The sequence below is a fragment of the Sapajus apella genome, unplaced genomic scaffold (assembly GCF_009761245.1).
Source record: "Sapajus apella isolate SASKATOON/1434 unplaced genomic scaffold, GSC_monkey_1.0 scaffold113, whole genome shotgun sequence".
Classification (NCBI taxonomy): Eukaryota; Metazoa; Chordata; class Mammalia; order Primates; family Cebidae; genus Sapajus; species Sapajus apella.
Window position 1 is genome coordinate 2,566,694 of NW_022437053.1, and position 21,033 is coordinate 2,587,726.

At 39.1% G+C, this 21,033-nt stretch overlaps 1 long non-coding RNA gene across 1 annotated transcript in view; it reads left to right on the forward strand.

Moving 5' to 3' along the window:
- The window catches only part of LOC116537736, a 196,714-nt gene that overhangs the window by 14,718 nt on the left and 160,963 nt on the right, over positions 1-21,033 (forward strand). The window contains exons 3-4 of the long non-coding RNA XR_004263296.1: positions 9,797-9,915; positions 10,384-10,545. This is a non-coding gene — a long non-coding RNA (uncharacterized LOC116537736). The remainder of the gene's footprint in view (positions 1-9,796; positions 9,916-10,383; positions 10,546-21,033) is intronic.

The following is a 21,033-nucleotide window of genomic DNA, read 5'->3' on the forward strand; positions in this document are numbered from 1 at the left end:
TTTTTTTTTTTTTTTTTTTTTTTTTTTTTTTTTTGAGTTGGAGTCTCTGCCTGTCACCAGGCTGGAGTGTGATCTCAGCTCACGGCAACCTTTCCCACCGAGTTCAAGTGATTCTCCTACCTCAGCCTCCTGAGTAGCTACAGGCACCCGCTAGCACACCTGGCTAATTTTTTCTATTTTAGTTGAGACGGGGTTTCACTGTGTTGGCCAGGATGGTCTTGATCTCCTGACCTCATGGTCTGCCTGCCTCAGCCTCCCAAAGTGTTGGGATTGCAGTCACAAGCCACTGGACTTGGCCGGCATATCACATTTTGATATCGTGTCTCCTTAGGCTTCCTTTGTCTGTGTGAGTTTCTCTTAATTTCCTTGTTTTTGATGACATTGACATCCTCTATTTATGATTTCTATGATTATTTTTTCTTATAGTCAGACAGGAATTGTGGGGTTTGGAGAGGAAGACCACAGGGATTAGTGCAATACTCGTGGCATTATATGAGAATGCTGTATCACTATTGATACCAATTTAATCACCTAGATTAGGGAGTTTACGTCACTTTCTCCACTCCACTCTTTTCTCCCCTTTTTCCATGCCATATATTTTGAAGAAAATGTTACTATGCACAGCACATACGTCCCAAATGGAGAATTATGCTCTACCTCCTTTGGGGTAGGACATCTACAAATATAATTTGTATTTCGTTGCTATAGGCAATTTACCTATTCTCCAGCATTTATTTTATATTTATTTCATTGGAACATATGGAATATTATGCAAATAGTAAATATTTATTTCCACTATAATTAAACTAGTTTATTATATTGCTCAAATTGCTCTAGTGTTGTTCATTAGAAGGTCTTTCAGTCAGCTGCTTTACCACTTTGAAGTACCCACATTATTGCTGTTTGATTTTGTTTGTGTAGTTGGTTGTTTGGTTGTGTTGTTTAACTTTTTCTTACTTTCTGGCACTATAAGGCGTTTAAACTTAATAGTGTTGATTTACTGCCCAACTCTATCATTAACCATTTCTCCAAAAAGCCCTGGTTCTTCTTTTGCTGAGTGGCATTAGAAATAAAGCTCTGAGCAGTGGTGTTCTCGTTTCTACTAGGGATCTATTAATTTTGTGCTCTGCCATCTAACAAAGTATGTGTGTATGTTACTCATACTCACATACATATGTGTATTTCTACGTTTCCCCATATGTATCTATGTAAAGTTAAGCCTGAATTCTTCCTAATATTTCTAGCACCCGTGATTTAATCAGTACCCCATGAATCAATCTCCCCATTCCCACTACTTGTACGTAACCTCCCATGTTAACAGTGAGATGGCTGGGCACCTTTATGTAATCGGTGAGTCCAAAATACATGGAGAGTGGTTGTAGAATTCATACCCCCATGGGAAAGAATATTTCCAACTAAAATAGAGTATTTATGTACAAATGCTTTGACATTTAGCCTAAGAACTTCTGTTTTTCTAAATTTCTTAAGTTGGTTCCCTTTCTCCCCACTTCCTGAGATTATTTCATTTATTTGTTATACAGTTATATTATTTTGACTTCATTCCTCCAGGGGATCTCCCAAACTATTAAATGACATTCAAAATTCACATATATGTAGGTTTACACTTTGTGATGTAAAATTCTACAGGGTTTGTAAAATAGCAAAAGCAACATACCATTGCAGTATCACCGAAAATTATTTCACTGCACACATACAAAATGTTTCTATTTCACCTATTCAGCCTTCCTCTCTCAAGCCCCCTTTTTTTGAGATAGAGTTTTACTCTTGTTGCCCAGGCTGGAGTGCAATGGCGTGATCTTGGCTCACAGCAACCCCTGCCTCCCAGGTTCAAGCAATTCTCCTGCCTCAGCCTCCTGAGTAGCTGGGATTAGATGTGCCCACCACCATGCTTGGATGATTTTTGTATTTTTAGTAGGGACGAGGTTTCACCATGTTGACCAGGCTGGTCTTGACCTCCTGACCTCAGGTGATCCGCCTGCCTCGGCCTCCCAAAGTGCTCGGATTACAGGCATGAGCCATGACGCCCAACTCAAGCCCCTTTTAGCCACTTACCTTTTCCCTACCATTATAATTATACCTTGTCCACAATGTCATGTAAGTGTAATTAATTACACAGTATGTACTTTTTTCAAACTGGCTTCTTTCACTTAAGAATATGCTTTTAAGATTTGTGGGCCAGGCACAGTGGCTCACGGCTGTAATCTCAGCATTTTGGGAGGCTGAGGGCGGGCAGATCACCCAAGTTCAGTAGTTCAAGCCCAGCCTGCCCAACATTGAGAAACCATGGTTTCTACTAAAAATACAAAATTAGCGGCCGGGCGCGGTGGCTCACGCCTGTAATCCCAGCACTTTGGGAGGCCGAGGCGGGTGGATCACGAGGTTAAGAGATCGAGACCATCCTGGTCAACATGGTGAAACCCCGTCTCTACTAAAAATACAAAAAATTAGCTGGGCATGGTGGCGCGTGCCTGTAATCCCAGCTACTCAGGAGGCTGAGGCAGGAGAATTGCCTGAACCCAGGAGGCGGAGGTTGCGGTGAGCCGAGATGGCGCCATTGCACTCCAGCCTGGGTAACAAGAGCGAAACTCTGTCTCAAAAAAAAAAAAAATAAATACAAAATTAGCTGTGTGTGGTGGCGCATGTCTGTAATCCCAGCTACTTAGAAGGCTGAGGCAGGAGAGCTGCTTGAACCCGGGAGGCATAGGTCGCCGTGAGCTGAGATTGGGCCATTGCACTCCAGCCTGGGCAACAAGAGCAAAACTACGTGTCAAAAAAAAAAAAAGAGAGATTTGTGAAATGTATCTCTTGATAATATAGATTCAAATTTTAATAAGTACTAAAGGTTGATTATATTTTCATGCGCTTTTTGGACATTTGTATAGCTTCTTTGGAGAAATGTCTGTTCATACAATTTACTCACATTTAGTTATCATCTTTTCTTTGTTTTGTAAGAATGTTTTGTATATTCTCAACAATAGACTCCAGTCAGCTCTATGATTTGCAGATGTTTCTCCTATGTTTGGGTAATCCTTATGACCCAAACTTAGAATCACAAAAGTTTTAAAATCTAATGAAGTTCAATTTATCTACTTTTTTTCTTTAGTGACTTGTATTTTGGTGTCATAGCTTGTAATCCATTGTTTCACAAAGATTTATTTCTATGTTCTATGGGATTTGTAGTTCCAGCTTATACATACGAGTCTATGATCTATTTTGAGTCAGTTAAATATATTGTGTAAGGGAGGAGTCAACTTTCACGCCAGTATCCACTTGTTCCGGTAATTTTATAGAAAATATTTTCCCGGCTGGGCGTGATGGCTCATGACTGTAATCTTAGCACTTTGGGAGGCCATGGCCGGTGGCTCATGAGGTCAGGAGTTCAAGACCAGCCTGGCCAACATAGTGAAACCCCATCTCTACTAAAGATACAAAAATATAGCTAGGCGTGGTAGCAGGTGCCTGTAATCCCAGCTATTTCAGAGGCTGAGGCAGGAGAATCTCCTGAACCTGGCAGATGCAGGTTGCAGTGAGTGTAGATTGTGGCACTGCACTCCAGCCTGGTGACAGAACAAGGCTCCATCTCAAAAAAAGGAAAATATTTTCCATACTAAATTATCTTGGCAGCTATAGGGCCCAGCCCTATAGGGTTCTGTGAGTCCCTCTCTGCTGGTACAGAGATGAGAAACTGCAGAAATAGAAGACACAAACAGAGATAGAGAAAAGAGGGTTTGGGCGCAGGGGTCCACTGCCAGCCAAAGTGTGGCAACCTGCAGTGGGACCAAGTGCCTGGGCACTCTGACTTTTATTGAGTACAGAGCAGTGGGCAGGAAGGTAGGGTGAGCTAATAGTAGACGGTGATAGGGTCAGGTAAATCATATGTCTCGAAGATGGGGGCCCAAGACTTTCAAGTAGCTGAGGCAAGGAGAAAACCTAATGCATCAGTGCTCTGTTTATATGGTTAATTGCATTTATTGACACAAATGCTGAGCCATCCTTGCACCCCTGGATGAAACCCACTTGATTGTGGTGAATTATCTTGTAGATGTGCTGTCGGATTTGGTTTGCTGGTATTTTGTTGAGGATTTTAGCATCTGTGGTCATCAGAGGCATTGGCCTGTAATTTTCTTTTTTTGTTTTGTTCTTTTCTGACTTTGGTATCAGGGTGATAATCACTATAAAGAATGATTTGGGGCTGGGTGCAGTGGCTCATGCCTGTAATCCCAGGACTTTGGGAGGCCAAGGCACGTAAATCATGGGGTTAAGAGATCAAGATCACCCTGGCCAACATAGTGAAACCCCGTTTCTACTGAAAACACAGAAAAATAGCTGGGCATGGTGGTGGGCATGGGAGGCTGAGGGAGGAGAATCACTTGAACCCTGGAGGCGGAGGTTGCAGTGAACCGAGATTGTGCCACTGCACTCCAGCCTGGCAACAGAGCAAGACTGTGTCTCAAAAAAAAAAAAAAAAAGATTTAAAGATGATTCACTCCCTCTTCATCTTTTAGAATACTTTCAGTAGAATTGATATCAGTTCTTCCTTAAACATCTGTTAGCATTTGTCGGTGTCTGTCTGGTCCTGGGCTTTTTTGTTGGACAATTACTTATTATTGATTTAATATCACTATGGATTGGTGTTTTTTTCAGGATATAATTTCTTCCTGATTTAACCGTGGCAGGGTGGTTGTATGTTTTTAGGAATTTATTTCTTCTAAATATTCTACTTTGTATTCATAGAGGTATCAATACTAGTCTCAGATGATGTTTTGTATTTCTGTGGTATCAGTTGCAATGTCTCCATTTTCATTTCTCATTGAGCTTATTTGAATCATCTTTCTTTTCTCAGTTACTCTAACTAGTAGTCTGTCAAAGTTGTTTATCTTTTCAAATAACCAACTTTTCATTTCATTGATCTTTGGTATTATTTTGGGGCCTTCAATTTTATTTTTTCTGCTCTGATCTTTGTTATTACTTTTCTTGTGATAGTTTTGGATTTGGTTTGTTCTTGTTTTATAGTTCTTTGACTTGTGGTGTTAGGATGTCAATTTATGATCTATATGACTTTCTGGTATAGACATTTAGCACTACAAACTTCCCTCTCAGTACTGCTTTTGTTGTATCCCAGATGTTTTGTGTCACTGTAATAATTAATTGAAAAAAGAAAATTTCCATCAGGTTGCCTAATTTCCATGTATTCATATACTTTTGGGAGTTCTTCTTGGAATTAATTTCTAGTTTTGTTTCACTGTAGGCTGAGGAGATATTTGATGTGATTTCACCATATCAAGGAATGTCTGCAAGGGATCCAGTGATGTTAAAGACACAAGGGTTGGAGGTCCCTGAGCAGAACAAAGTCCCACAGTGAGTGCGTACCAGGTATGGTGTCCACTACTACAGCTAAGTTCCAGGGGAGAAAGGAAGGGACCCTATATGAGCTGGTAGCTCAGTGTAATACTCTGGAAAAGCCCTCAAACTGCAGCCCACTCCAGTATTTGGGCCCACAAGGGCAAAGAAGCTCTCCTTGAGTTCAGATACCAAAAGTCTGCTGCCAGGACTAGAGAGGCTGAAAGCACTTACCCTTTCCACAGATTACTCATTCTCTCAGGGTGTGATCTCTGCCAGCTTTTTGTTTCTTTCTTTTTTTGTGTCATGGATTCCTCCGGGGAACTTTGTGATAGGCTCTAGTACATTTGATCTACGATTATTCACTTGTAATGTTGGTTTTAGTTCTGAGGAGAATTGATGACTGACATCTCTAGTTGGCCATCTGGAGAAGCTCTCTAATGCCTTACAGCATGGACTAGTCCATGGGACGTACAGTGGCTTAGGCTTCACTCTTAGCTCCAGAGTAGCTAATGTTGGGTAGAGCTGGAGTAGGTTGACCTTTCCTTTTGTCTCTAGTGGCAGGTGCAAGCACCAGCTCTGATGGGGTTGGCAGAGGACTGGCATAGACACTGTAAGATTTTGTTGGTTATAAATATTACTGGAGTGTATTTCTTAACTGTCAGCTGTCGTAGTAATGTACTGGGTACATGAGCAGGTACAAGTCCCCCTTGTAGCCGGGTGTGTGTGAGCAATGGTATTAGCTGAGGTCATGCAAAAGTTTTCTCCTTCTCAAGCACTGTGCTACTGTGCCAACAGATTTTGTAGTGGCTGTAATTGTGTTGGTTGATCTCCGGCTAGGAGATGGCACTTGCAGGAAAGAGCCAGCTGCAATCACGGTACTGGGATTTATGCTGAGCCGTTGTTACCCAGGGCAAGCAATCAGGTAATGGGCAGAGACCTATCACCTAAAAGTCCCTGTTCCTGCTCTGCTACCAGGGCAGGTAGAGGGGCAAAGCTAGGTCAGGAAAGTCCATACTTCTGCTCCCCATGTGTGGGCACAAGCAGCAGTTTCAATAGGGGTTGGTGGACAGTTCTCTGGCCACTGGGATAGTTCCAGTGAGAAGCAGGACCTCCTGTGCTTCAAAAGAGTCCCCATGGGGGGAGAGGGCCAGGCAATAGATGGCTGGTAGACTGGCCCAGCTCCCCATGCCCTTCACACAGCAGGTTTCATCCATGCAGATTTCTGCTGATAAAAAGCCACAACAGTCAGCTAGGTCCCAGAGAATCCATGTTCAGAACACAAACCCACCCCAGGTTGCAATACTTTTAAGTGGAGACTGAAAATGAAATAGTGGCTCTCAGGCCACACCCCTCTTGATTTGGCATGTGGAGCAGGAGTAACCAGCTCCTATGGTCCTGGCAAGAAAATGCTTCCTGCTTGTCCCTTGGTTCTGGAACTGGAGGATTCATACTCCACTCAATATTAAATTGCATTTCTCAGTTGGGAGCTTCTCCCAACATGTGACCACTGCCTAGATTGCCTGGCTGATTTCTGCAAGGTCACCTCTGAATTAGGATTTAGAATATCTTCCTTCTTTCCCTACTGGGGTCTGGGAATGCACACATAGCACCTCCAGGTACCACTCCCCTCCTGTCTAAGTCAGCTCCAGTGTTGGGTAGAGTGAAGATAGTCTCCCCCTTTCACATTCTGAAGACTCAGTTCCCCATCTGATACTTGGGTCAAATTGCTGCCCGTCTCTCCTTTCAATTTTCCTGTTGAGTTCCTGTGTTGGGTAAAAATTCACAGTGTAAATCTTTACATACTATTTTGCTGTTTCCAAGCATGTGGGGCACACTCACAAAGCCTCCAATCTTCTATCTTGGGGGGAAAAAAAAACAAAACATGCTCCACATTATGAGTAGAGTGTCTACCAAAGTTTTTGGAACTCTCACACTGAACATGTGTCTATTCTTCTCCAATTATAGTTATTTTGTGCAGTCATTTTTATGTCATTGCACAAACGAATATTTATTTTACTCTTTACATCTACTACTTCATTTATTTGATTGTTCAAATTTTTCCACTGTTGGCTATTGGAAGGTCTTTTCTTTGGATCCTCTGTCATTTTGAAACACCACCATAATTAAGTTTTGATATTGTTATGTGGTTGGTTAGTTGTTTACATTTTATTGTCTTCTGAACTACTAGGTGCTCAGCCTAATTGTGTTAATTTCCTTGCAAGCCTAGTATTAGCCATTTTTTTCAGAGTCCTAGTTATTTTTATTGGAAAATTTAATTAGAAATGGAGATATTGGACCTGGGTGTATTCAGTGCTCCTGGGGCATCTCTATTGAGTCCTGAACTTGTCTGCTGACAAAGTCCACACTCCTGCTCCCCATGTATGGGGATACACATATTCAAATATGTGTGTATGTGTTTGCGTCTATATACACATAGATACACATATATGTATAAATATTTTATCATGTATCCGTACATATCTTTATTAAATTAAACATGCATTCCTAATAATGCTGCAGCTCCAGCATTGGATCTAATCCAGTACTATATGCATCAGTGCACCTGTTACCACTTACTTGTATGTAGCCTACCACTTTTACAGTAATAAAGATGGTTCTGTTACTTAATCACTTAATCCAAAAGACATGTATAGTGGTTTCAGAATTGGAAATGTACACTACCCTGAGAAAGAACTCTACCAACTAAAGTACTTATGGATGAATCTTCACTCTTTAGATTCAGAATAGCCACTTATTTGCTAAGTCACTTGGGTCAGTTGCTATTTCCTTACTCCCTTCTGTGAGGTTATTTCACTGAAGTGTACAGTTTTATTATGGCCATTGTCCCATGCTATCTCCTACCTACTGTATAAAGTTTTTAATTTCCTCATTTATATTATAAAGTTATTTAACATTTGTAAGATATAATTATGTATTTATCATTACAGTATGATACCAGTATGATTTCACTTCCCAGAGGAAATCTACAGTACCTCACCAGTTTGAACTGCCTCTTCTGAGCCCCCAGTAAATACCAAATATTTGTCTCTATATTTTTTCACTTTCTGGGGTGTCACATAACTGTAATCATACACAGTATTTCACCTTTTTTAATTTGCTTTTTTTTCCTGCAGTATGTCCACCCTTTAGATTTGTGAAATGTATCTCATAGTTGTTTAGATTTACATTCCCTTATGACAAAAGACTTTAGGCCTCGCATCCTGTGCTTAGTGGACATGACTGTAGCATCTCTGCGGAAATGTCTATTCAAATAATTTACCAAGTTGATTGTGATATTTGCCTTTTTATCTTTGAGTTGTAAATTTTTTGTGTGTGTTTTGTGGATAATATACCCTTTTATACTATATGATTGTGAATATTTTCTTCTACTTCAGCTGTCATATCGTAGAAATAAGAGAAATTATTGTTTAACCTAAGAACACAAATATGTATTTCTATATTTATACATATTCTGTATTTCTATATTCTATATTTCTATATTATATTGTTTCACCTGAGAACACAAGCACGTATTTCTGTATTTCTATATTCTAGATTTGGTCTCTTTAGCTCTCGTATTTGGGTACATAATCATTTTGAGCCAATTATGTGTATGTTATGAGAGAGAAGTTCAGCTTGCTTGTGGATATTCAATTGTCCTAACAACATTTGGTGTGAAAATATTTTCCATATTGAATTGACTTGGCAATCTTGTAAAATTATTTGATTATAAAGGTAAAGGTTAATTTTTGGACGTTCAATTCCATTGTATTCCTTTGATTTGTGTATTAATTTGTTTTCACTCTGGTATAAATAACTACCTGACACTGGGTAATTTAAAAAAAGTTTTATTTGACTCACAGTTCCACATAGTTGGGGAGGCCTCAGGAAACTTAAAATCATGGCAGAGGATGAAGGGGAAGCAAAGCACATCTTACATGGTGGCAGAAGAGAAAAAGCCAGCAAGGAACTGCCACACACTTTAAACCATCAGATCTTGTGAGAACTCACTGTCATGAGAACAGCAAGGGGGAAGTTCATTCCCATGATTCAGTTACCTCCCATCAAGTCCCTCCCCTGACACAAAGGTATTACAATTTGAGATGAGATTTGGGTGGGGACACAGAGCCAAACCATATCAATCTGTATGTATGTGTTTATACTAGTACCACAAATCTTTATTTTGATTGCTTTGTAATAACTATTGAAATTAGGATATATGAGTCTATATTGTGAACTCTGCTTTTCATTTGAAATTTCTTTTGGCTGCTTTGCATTATTTTGTATTGTATTACACCTGAATTTTAAAATCAGCTTGCCCAGTTAGAAAAAAAATGTTACCTCACATTTTTATAGGGATTGTAATATATCTGTATGCCAATTTCGAAAATATTGACACTTAGTAATATTAAACTTGTGTTTACTTTTCTAGGCTAATTAACCTATCTACATCCTCCACTATAATGTTGAAAGCAGGTGTGAAGAGTGAACATCCTTGTCTTGTTTATAGTCTTGGAGAAAGTATTGAGCCTTTTAGATAAATTATGACATGTGAGTATATAACATGATGACATGGATGTCCTTTAAAGAAAGGTTCCTTATTGGCATATTTGCTCTGTATTGTTATCATGAATAGATTTTTGACTTGTCAAGTGCTTTTTCTGCATCTTTTAGATGATCATGTGGCTTTCATTTTTGATTTTATTAATATAGGGCATGACACTAATTATTTTATATGTTGAACCAAATTTGCATTCCTGAGACAAATACCTTTGGTGATGGTGTATAATTCATTTTACATTTGCTGATTTGTTTTGCTAGCATTTTCTTGAGGATGTTTGCTTTTACATTTACAAAACATATTGGTCTTATTTTTTTTCCTTGAAATGACTTGCTTTAGTTGTAGTATTAATATAAACTGTTTGAGTGTACATTATGAGGTGATCTCACCTCCACTTATTTTGTAGTTGTTTAAGTTGTATGAAGAATTTGTGATAGATTGTTATTAATTATTTAAAGGTTGGGAATAATTCACCAATGAAGTCATCTCAACTAACACAGGGCATTGACCCCTGACAACAATCACATGAGGTTGGAAGAGGATCCTTCCCCAGCTGAACCTTCACTTGAGATCTCATCCTTGGCCATCATCTCTATCTGGATTCATGATTCAGAGAAACTGTGAGTAATGTGTGTGTGGTTTAGAGCCACTTAATGTGCAATAATTTATTACATAGCAATAAATAATATACCTGACAGTAAATGCAGTATATCCTCTACAGAAAAAGGACATTACTGCAAAGTCTAGTCACATATGGAAGAAGTGTATGCTTCAATAAATAGTTTTGTACCAACTATTTATTTAAAATAATTTTATAAATATATAAAAAATAATTTTTATAAATAACTGGTAGAAAACTATTGAAGCATACACTTTTTATATTTATATTTATAAAAATAATTGGTATAAAACTATTTATTGAAGCATAGATCTTTTCCATATTTTACTAGATTCATGGTTATATAAGATGTTACACTGCTGGTAACTCAAGGATATACAGAACTCTTTGTACTATCTGTGTATCTTTTTGTATACTTAAAACTATTTCATGGAAAAATCTTCTTTAAAAAAGTATCACATTTTTTTTCTTTGAGATAGAGTTTCGCTCTTGTTCTCCAGGCTGGAGTACAATGGTGCAATCTCGGCTCACCACAACCGTCACCTCCTGGGTTCAAGTGATTCTCCTGTCTCAGCTTCCCAAGTAGCCGGGACTACAGGTGCACACCACCATGCCCAGCCAATTTTTTTTTGTATTTTTAGTAGAAACGGGGTTTCACCATGTTGACCAGAATGGTCTTGATCTCCTGACCTCATAATCTGCCCGTCACAGTCTCCCAAATTGCTGGGATTACAGGCATGAGTCACCGCACCCAGCCAAAAGTATCACTTTGATACAAAAAAATTCCAAAACAGGAACAGAATACCTTTGGTTCAGAAGATGAAAGGGCATGTAAAGAGAGAATAGCGAAGAAAAGCATCTTTCCTTTTTTTTAGGTTCAGCCTCACTCTATTGCCCAGGCTGGAGTGCAGTGGCGCGATCTTGGCTCACTGCAACCTCTGCCTCCCAGGTTCAAGAAGTTCTCTGCCTCAGCCTCACAAGTAGCTGGGATTATAGAAGCCCACCACCATGCCCAGCTAATTTTTATATTTTTAATAGAGACAGGGTTTCACCATCTTGGCCAAGTTGGTCTTGAATTCCTGACCTTGTGATCCACCCCCCTTGGTCTCCCATAGTGCGGGATTACAGGCATGAGCACCATGCCCAGCTGCATCTTTCCATATCTGTATACCAACTTGAACACAGGTACAATCTTCCTGCTTCAGGAAGATTCCTTCAAGTTCCCAGGGACTCTCATTCTCTTTCATCTTCCTCATCATATTTCACATTTTTCAGTCACCAGTTTAACATCAATAACCAGTTTTTCAAAGGTAGGTGTTCATGCCTCAAATATCTCAGAAAGCCTCATTTCCAGATATCATTTAGCAGGACTCAAACAAACAGACTAGAATTTATTCAGAGCTTGCAGTGAGGAGTGCCTTAATGCCAACATGACCATGTTGAGAACAGCACATCCTCTTGTGAATGAAGCATTCATACAGAACAAGTTGCAGAGACTCAATAACATACGTCTGCTGTACAAGTAAGGTAACAATTAATATAATCTAAAATTTTGGGGGGAACATAAGGGACATTTGTTAAAGATTTATGAGATGTGAGCAACCAATAGCGTGTGAACACTGGTATTTTACAAGTACTCTAAATCAGTAGATGGGCATTTAATTTGCCAGTTAGGGCTGCATTCAGGGTCTCTGGGCTTCAATGCCGTACACGAAGAATTTCAATGACAGATTTTGGTAACAACAATAACAACCCCTCATCTATTATATTGTGGCCTGACACCATTTAACTTTATTTCACTGCATATAAAGACCAACTCTATACTCCATGCAAACTAAACAGTGGAATTTGTATAGTGAAGAACAAAGACAAACTTTTCCAAATTTAAAGGAAACTGGAAGTTTTATAGGGAAACAAATAGCGGTAAAATATTTTTGTTTAATTCTTACTTTAGCTCACGCCTGTAATCCCAGCACTTTGGGAGGCCGAGGCAGGTGGATCACGAGGTCAAGAGATCGAGACCATCCTGGTCAACAAGGTGAAACCCCGTCTCTACTAAAAATACAAAAAAAATCAGCTGGGCGTGGTGGCGCATGCCTGTAATCCCAGCTACTCAGGAGGCTGAGGCAGGAGAATTGCCTGAACCCGGGAGGCAGAGGTTGCGGTGAGCCGAGATCGCGCCATTGCACTCCAGCCTGGGCAACGAGAGTGAAACTCCGTCTCAAAAAAAAAAAAAAAAAATTCTTAATTTAAAGATAATTGTGTTCTGCTCTTTTAAATCGAAAGCTCTACTTTCATTATTTTATAATATAGTGAGTTTATCAGCCACATGTATGAAAATAATATAGGAAAGGTAGTTTTGTGTCAACATGGGTTGTTTATTCACCTTATACACATTATTTGCTTCACCTCTAATGCTTATTTCTTAGCCTTGGTTTTAGTGCAAGATTTAAAGGCCTCAGTCTCATGCAATATTAAATATTCATTCAAATGACTTTTCTTTCTGCTTTGCCTTTGTTTCTGAATTGCTCCTGTACTTTTGTGATCCGTATTTTAGTGAGTAATGTTGGCAATGGCAGTTCTGCCTGTACAGATACTGGCATGGATATTGTCTCCCATTCTTACCACTGGATGTGGAGAAGGCTTCAAAAAATTTAGCCAACCTGTTCTCATCTCTCAGTTCCATCTTCTCAACTCAGAACGTCTTCCAAAGTCAATGCCACACCACAGCCTGGAAATTCTTCCAAAGCACTGTCTTCAGGCAAAAGTGGGGTTCATGTTGCTGTCTCTGTGTCTCAGGTATCATTGTCCTTCATTGTTTGATAAAATCTGTCTTACAAACCATTATTCTATACACTTTGCCCCTTTTTTTGTTTGTTTATACATGTGGCATGGCATGTTTAGTCCTCAGGGGGAGGGTATTAGAATAGAGTTTTGCATATCTAGAGATGTGGATCATTGGGACGCATCTTAGGACCTGACTGTCATATCAGATCCTGTCCAATCTGCATCATTTTCTCAGTCTTTACTTATTTTGCTGACCTCGGCCCTTGTGAAAAGAACTTGTTGGGTATTTTGCAGAATGTATCACAATATGGATTTGTTATATTTTTCATAATTTGACTAAGATTATTCATTAATATATATGCATATTTAACTAACTTTGAAGAGAAAAACCTAAACAATATGTTATTTAGAAATACACATTTAGAAAATGATAAGAATGTAGTCATGATAAAAAAAGGGAATTCAACATCATAGTAACATTCACCAGGGTAAAAGAGAGAATGGAACTGGGGAGATATATACATGGCATATTGGTGTATCAACAGTGTGGATCACATTCTGTCATTTTGTGAGTAGATTAAGAAAAAACAGAAAATAATTTTTCTATTCTAGAATAATTTTAAGTTTACAGAACACTTGGAAGTCAGTATAGAGAGTTTATATATACACATACACACATATTCAACACACGATTTTCCTTATTGTTCACTTCTTACATTAGTGTGGGATATTTTTCACAATTATCACTCCAATATTATGCAGTTTCATTCACTAACAACTGTACATTAATTGTTCACTGATTTAACATTTAATTTAGTATCTGTTTTCTATTCCAGAATCATATCCAGGATACTATATCACATTTAGATATCATGCCGCTTTGTGCTCCTTTTGACTATGCCAGTTTCTCAGGACTTTTTGTTTTTCGTGATCTTTATCCACATTTGGGATTCATTATTTATGTTTTCTCATGATAAGACTGATGTAGGTTTAGGTAAGGAAGACCACAGATGGTAAGTTCCACACCAAGGGGAAGTACTATTGATATGCTTTGAAATTAGTGACATTAGTTTGATCACCTGTATGAGGTAGTGTAGGCCTTTTTCCCAATATAAAATTAATCTATTTCTTGATCAGGCACGGTGGCTCACACATGTAACCCAAGCACTTTGGAAGGCCAAGGTGGGTAGATCACAAGGTCAGGAGTTCAAGACCAGCCTGGCCAAGATAGTGAAATCCCATCTCTACTAAAAACACAAACATTGGCTGGGCGTGGTGGCAGGCACCTGTAATCCCAGCTACTTGGGAGGCTGAGGCAGAGAATTGTTTGAACTTGGAAGGCAGAGGTTGCAGTGAGCCCAGATCATGCCACTGCACTCCAGCCTGGGTGACAGAGCAAGATTCCTTCTCAGAAATAATAATAATAATAATAATAATAATAATCTGTTTTCTCTTTACCATGTTGCCCTTTTTTTTTAAGTCACTAAATACAAAACATACTTAACAAGTGGGAAATTATGCTTCAACTTTTTATGGCAGTACTTGTAGTCATGTTTATTTTCCATGGGCAAATTTTCTGTTCTCCATAATGCATTACATATTTATTTAATCATTTGAATCATATAGGATATTATATAAAATTATATAATTTACTGTATGCTATACTAATTTATATATTTTGTTGCTCATGGTTTCAGTGTTGGTCATTGGAAGGTCTTTCCCTTGGCTTCTGTAAAATTTGAAATTACATCATGCTGTTTGATTTTGTTTGGTTGGTTGGTTTTATTGTTCTTTAACATTATTTTACTTGCTAGAATTTTAAGGTGTTCCAGGCTAATTGTGTTGTTTTTTTTGCCCAATCCACGTATTAAGCATTTTTCATGGAATCTTAGTTGCTTGTTTCGGTGAATGGTATTAGAAGTAAAGATTTGGGTAGCATGTGCTCTCATTCCTACTTTCATGGTGAGACAGTTTGTCTTCTTTGTGTAATCATTGAGTCCCAAAATACTTGCATAGTGGTTTCAGAATTGGTAGCGGATAATATCTATACCAACTGAGTAAGATGCTCATGCAAATCACTTGCTCTTTAGGCTAGAATCGCTCTTTATTTCCTAAATTACTTGGGTCAGCCTCTTTTTCAGATATTGGGCAATACCCTCAATATCACTTCCTGCATTTTTTTACTTTATTCTTAGGGAATTTCACTTGATGCCATGCCTCCTCCTTTTCTTTCTTGATTTCTGGAGCAAAGAATTCCCCCAAAAGGGACTTTCTAGTCTACCTTCTATAGTCCCTGATGGAAAGAACCTGTAGAAACATCCCTGCATGCCTCACTATAAGCTCAGTTAACACAGTGGGCATGGCCTTCCCCTCTAAACCACTCCCACCATGGACTGGGCAACAGCTTGTTATCCCCGATAATCTTCCTTGATTCAAAATCTACTGTGTCTGATATTAATATTGTTATTCCAGCTATTTTTGTAATTAGTGTTAGCAGGATATATTTTATTGCATTCATTTACTTTAAAATCACATGTATGATAATATTTAAAGTGGATTTCTTATGACAACATACAGTTGTGCCTTGCTTTTTCACCCACTGACAATCTTATCTTTGAGTGATATCTTTCAGTGATACATCTCACAATTAGAAAAAGCTGTCATACTAGTTAACTTACACTATGTGCTAAAAATGTTATTAGTTCATACAATCCGGCCAACATTCAAGAAGTAGGCGCTATTACCATTCCCATAGTCCAACACTGAATCTGATCCAAACACTCTGAAGTAAAGATGTAGAGGAATCTGAGCTTGACTCAGTCTATGTCCAGAGGCCTAGCTCATATGTGCTATGTTCCAATGTGTATTCTCATATATGGTAAATACTTTCTAAGGTTAGTTGCAGGACTCTTACCCTGCTGTATGGTCATGAAGATATTTTCCTAAATTGTTTTCTATAGACTGCATTAAATATTTTTATATTTTGGCCTATGATCCACCTGGAATTAACTTCATGTGTAATGTGAGGCCAAATGTCAGGTTTTAATTTCCCTAAAAGGATATTCTATTTTCTAAGACGTTTTTATAAAAAATCATCTATTCCCTTTCACTGACTTATAAAATATTTGATCATGTATATATATGTCTATTTTTCAGCTGTGTTTTCTTTTTTAACAGGCATGTGCCATCACATACAGCCTATTTCTATATTTTTGGTAGAGATGGTATTTCACCATATTGGCCAGGCTGGTCTCTAACTCCTGACTTCAAGTGATCTGCCCACCTTGACCTCCCAAAGTGCTGGGATTACAGGTGTGAGCCCACATTTTCACATCTTTAAAATAGAATGCATAAAGAACTTGATACTCCGAAAACACTATTGGCCAGACAGCAGTCAAATTGTGATTGCCCTTATTGGCACGCACGTGGTGTAAAATAACTTGGTGTAAAAACCTTCCATAGTCACATTCTAGTGATATTGTCAGCCTGAAAACTTGCAAAGGGGCCATGAGCAGGTTGGAAAAATAATCGGACACGAGTAGTACAGGATACTCCTAAGAAATGCACATCAACAAAGCTTCTGATTAGCAGAGATGTTGACAATGTAAGAAAAATCCTGGTTAAAATGTATTGAGAAGTGATTCAGAAGAGTTTGGTCTGACTGAGAAAAATTTTAAGATACTTATGTTAATGTGTTTTGCTTGTATTTCCCATCTCATATAATTATATGTGTAATATAAAACAAGTATCTACATTAATCATAGGACTAATATAAAACAAATATCAAGATTTGTACATTTGTAATAATTGTCAGTATGTTTTTAATTCAATGTTTTCAATTATTTTAATATGAAATAAAAATAAGTGATAAGTTATCATTTTTCAATGGATTTGCTTTCATAGTGACATAAAATAATGAGGCATTTTTCAGTTGCTTCAAATAATACTGCTTGCATTACTTAGAGAAAGCTGTCAGTATTAGTAAATACTGACAGTGTTTGTTAAAGACCTACTATTAGTCTAAATACTTTATATATTATTAGTTCGTTCAATCCTCACAACTCAAGCAGTGGGCACTATTACCTCTTCCATGGTTTAGTTCTGAATCTGAGCTAAAGCCCAACAGGAAAGGAATAGAATAAGCTTCATCTTGATTCAGTCTGTCTCCAGAGTCTTCACACACATCAACTCTGCTACAGTACCTTTATCTTATAGGACAAATACTTTCTTGGTGTAGTTTAGGAATTCTTACCCTACCTCATGGTCATGACATTATTTCCCTAAGGTTTTAAATTTTGCATTGAATATTTTATACTTAGGTTTATGATCTATGTAGAACTGTTTTTGTGTGTAATGTGTATTTATAGGTAGATATCTTTTCCTCTGATGGAAAATATTTCAATATCCTGAAATATTTCTTGAAAATCCTCCAAAAATATTTTCTTATGAATTGTTTGCATATGTGTGTGTGTGTGCGTGTGCGTGTGTGTGTGTATATATATATATATATTTATATATATGTTTTCAGCTCTCTTTTCATTTGTTCATCTCACTATCTCTATACAAATACCACACTGTCTTGTTATTAAGTGTTCCTTTAACACAAGAATTTCTCCTCTAGCACCCATTCCATTAACTTCTGTGCTGTTTTGGAATGAAGACAGGAGTAAAAGCCTCAATGCCTTGCACCTGCACCAATATTCCAAGTTGTACCCTCAATAAAGAAAGTGCTTAGATCTTTAGAACATTGCTGTTTTTCTGCAAGGTCCTGGTGAAGCAGGCAATTGCTCCACACCACTCTCCATTGTTTTAATTTAGTACATTCTCAGTGAATTTGCTTCAATCTCATGCCTTCTCATTTTCTTTCTTGCGTTCTGCAGCCTGGGGAACTTTCTACTCCAGCAGCAACAGGGAGAAGGGAAGAACCCGGTACAGGTATTGGTGAGTGCCTCCTGCACAAACACAGGCTGCTACTACACAATGTTTACCTCCTTCAGACTACACCCATTAAAGACAGTGCATAAGCAGATGCAGGAGAGCTGAGCCCATCTCTGTGGTGTCTGCATGGGAAACACCAGCATTTCCTTGCCCTACTTCTGGTGTTGGTTGGGGAATTCAGTTATGTCTTAGAAAAATAGAGTGTGTCTCAAGGATCTAGAACGAGAAATACCATTTGACCCAGCAATCCCATTACTGGGTATATACCCAAAGAGTTATAAATCATTCTACTATAAAGACACATGCACATGTATGTTTATTGCAGCACTGTTCACAATAGCAAAGACTTGGAACCAACCCAAATGCCCATCAGTGATAGACTGGATAAAGAAAATATGGCACATATATACCGTGGAATACTGTGCAGCCATTAAAAGGATGGGTTTATGTCCTTTGCAGGGACATGTATGAATCTGGAAACCATGATTCTTAGCAGACTAGCACAGGAACAGAAAACCAGATACCACATGTTCTCACTCATAAGTGGGAGTTGAACAATGAAAACACATGGACACCAGGAGGGGAACATCACATACCAGGATCTGTCAGGAGATAGGGGGATAGGGGAGGTTTAGCATTAGGAGAAATACCTAATGTAGATAATGGGTTGATGTGTGCAGCAAACCACCATGGCACATGTATACTTACGTATGTAACAAACCAGCACATTCTGCACATGTACCCCAGAACTTAAAGTATAATAAAAATAATAAATACATTGTGATGCAGAATGTTGCTAGAAAAAAAGATCAAGTGTATCAGAGAATTATTCTGTTTGCTGTCTGGAAACAAATGACCACATCATGCCTTGTCTTGTAATATTTGTTCCATGTTTGTTTTAATGTGGAAAGGCCTTTGACATTTGTGTTATAAATGAACATTGTTATCATCACATAAACATGTAGAATTAAATTTGAATTATTGTATTAGTGCCTTTATTTGATCATTCATAATCATTTTTCAAAGTATCCTTCAATTATTTATATATTTTAGTGAATCACTCTTTATTAAATCAAGTGGAAATGTTACCCATTCTCTATAAAGTGTTTTCCAGAAATCTCCTCTGAGATATTTCTAGTTGAAAAGAAGAGGAGCAGAAAGTTTGCTGGGAACCACAAGACAAAATTTGCTGGAGACTAATACTTAAAAAGGGTTCTGTATATGCTTAGTTTGTTCTAATTTGCAAGGTTCACAAAGCATTAATTTGAATAGATGGAACATCAAGACTCCCTTCCAGGACACAAAGACCAGTTATTTCTTTAATATGCATGAATAAACTTCAGCATGCTGTTTTTCCTTTCCGAAATTTATAGACATTGGCTTGAATCTCTGATTCCTTCTACATAGTTTTTGTAAACATCTGTGTGGCATTTCCTTGTACTAATGGCTTGTAATATAAGTATGTATTCTTCTTTTATTCTTTAATGAGTAAATACCAAAATTGCCTTTTCAGTTAAAAAAGGAAGGCTACCCTAAAAATTTTCACATACAACTTCACACAGCAAATATTTTCAGATTATGGTCTGTAGAAAAGTTGCAACTTACATTTATTTTCTTTTGTCAGATCATCTTTTAAAAGTGATTTATGCTTGTGCCTTTTTAGATTACCAGAAAATCTTCACAGTTGCTTTTTGTCTGCTACATGTGTGGAGCTCAAAGAACAACATGAAGTTGCCATGTTCTATGATGCTTACGCCCAACGGGGTTTCAGAAAACTTGACAAAAATTAGACTATAATGTGGAAGAGCTCCCCTTGGGAACTGAGAGGACAGTTTTCAGGCCTGGGATGAGACTGATATGGAAGCTTCCAGGAGGAGGAGCAATGGAGAAGGTGCTGGAGAGTGAGGGACAGTGGGTCCAGCAGACGGGAGAGAAAGGGAGAGGAGAGTGTGTTGAGCATGAGAAGAGGGCAGTGGATTGAAAGGACTGTTGGGGTGAGTAACAGGTGAGGAGATGGAGCAGGAAGGGCAGACCATGGAGGGACTGGGCAGGGGAGGCAGAGAGGGTCGCTTCCTGAAGACCGCATTCTGTGGGTAGGGATTTGAATGTCTGGGTCTGGTTCCCTGAGCTCAGCCTGTGGGGAGGACGGTAAGGAGTGAGTGGGCCCTGTCCACTGGGGAGGCTCCTGGGCTCCACCGGTGGGGCGTGGGTCTGGGAGAAAGGGTGGAGAAGGGCAGAGAGGACCGCTGGCTGCCTGACTGGAGAGTTCATGGGGCTTGGATGCCCTGTTGGCCTTCTTTTCAGCAAGGCTCGACCCTCACTTCCCCGCCAGTATAGGTTTTTGATCCCTCACTCCTTTTGCAGATATAGGTGGGATCCATGGACCAAAAAACTCAGAGCTGCCGGCTCCTCTCCACCTGGCTCCCACATCTGGGAGGCTGGGAGCGGCCTGGCCGGAAGTGCGGGCGCGGGGGTCGCAGCTGCGCAGCTGCGCAGTGAGGGGACCCAAGGCTGCTGCGCAAGCCATGCTGAGGGGCGGGAGCCAGGCGCGCAGGGGCGTGAGGGGCGTGAGGGCCGCGGGCGGAGGGCGGGGGCGGCCCGGGAGTGACGGTGGCTGTTTGCAGGGTCAGCGTTTGGATTTCACGGTCGCTTCTCTGCGAACGCGCGCAGGTTCCCGAGACGGTGCCTGCCAGGGTCGTCATCCATGTTTATTCTACAAACCTCAGGATTTTCCCGTGTTTTCCAGACTAACGTAAATCTTTAT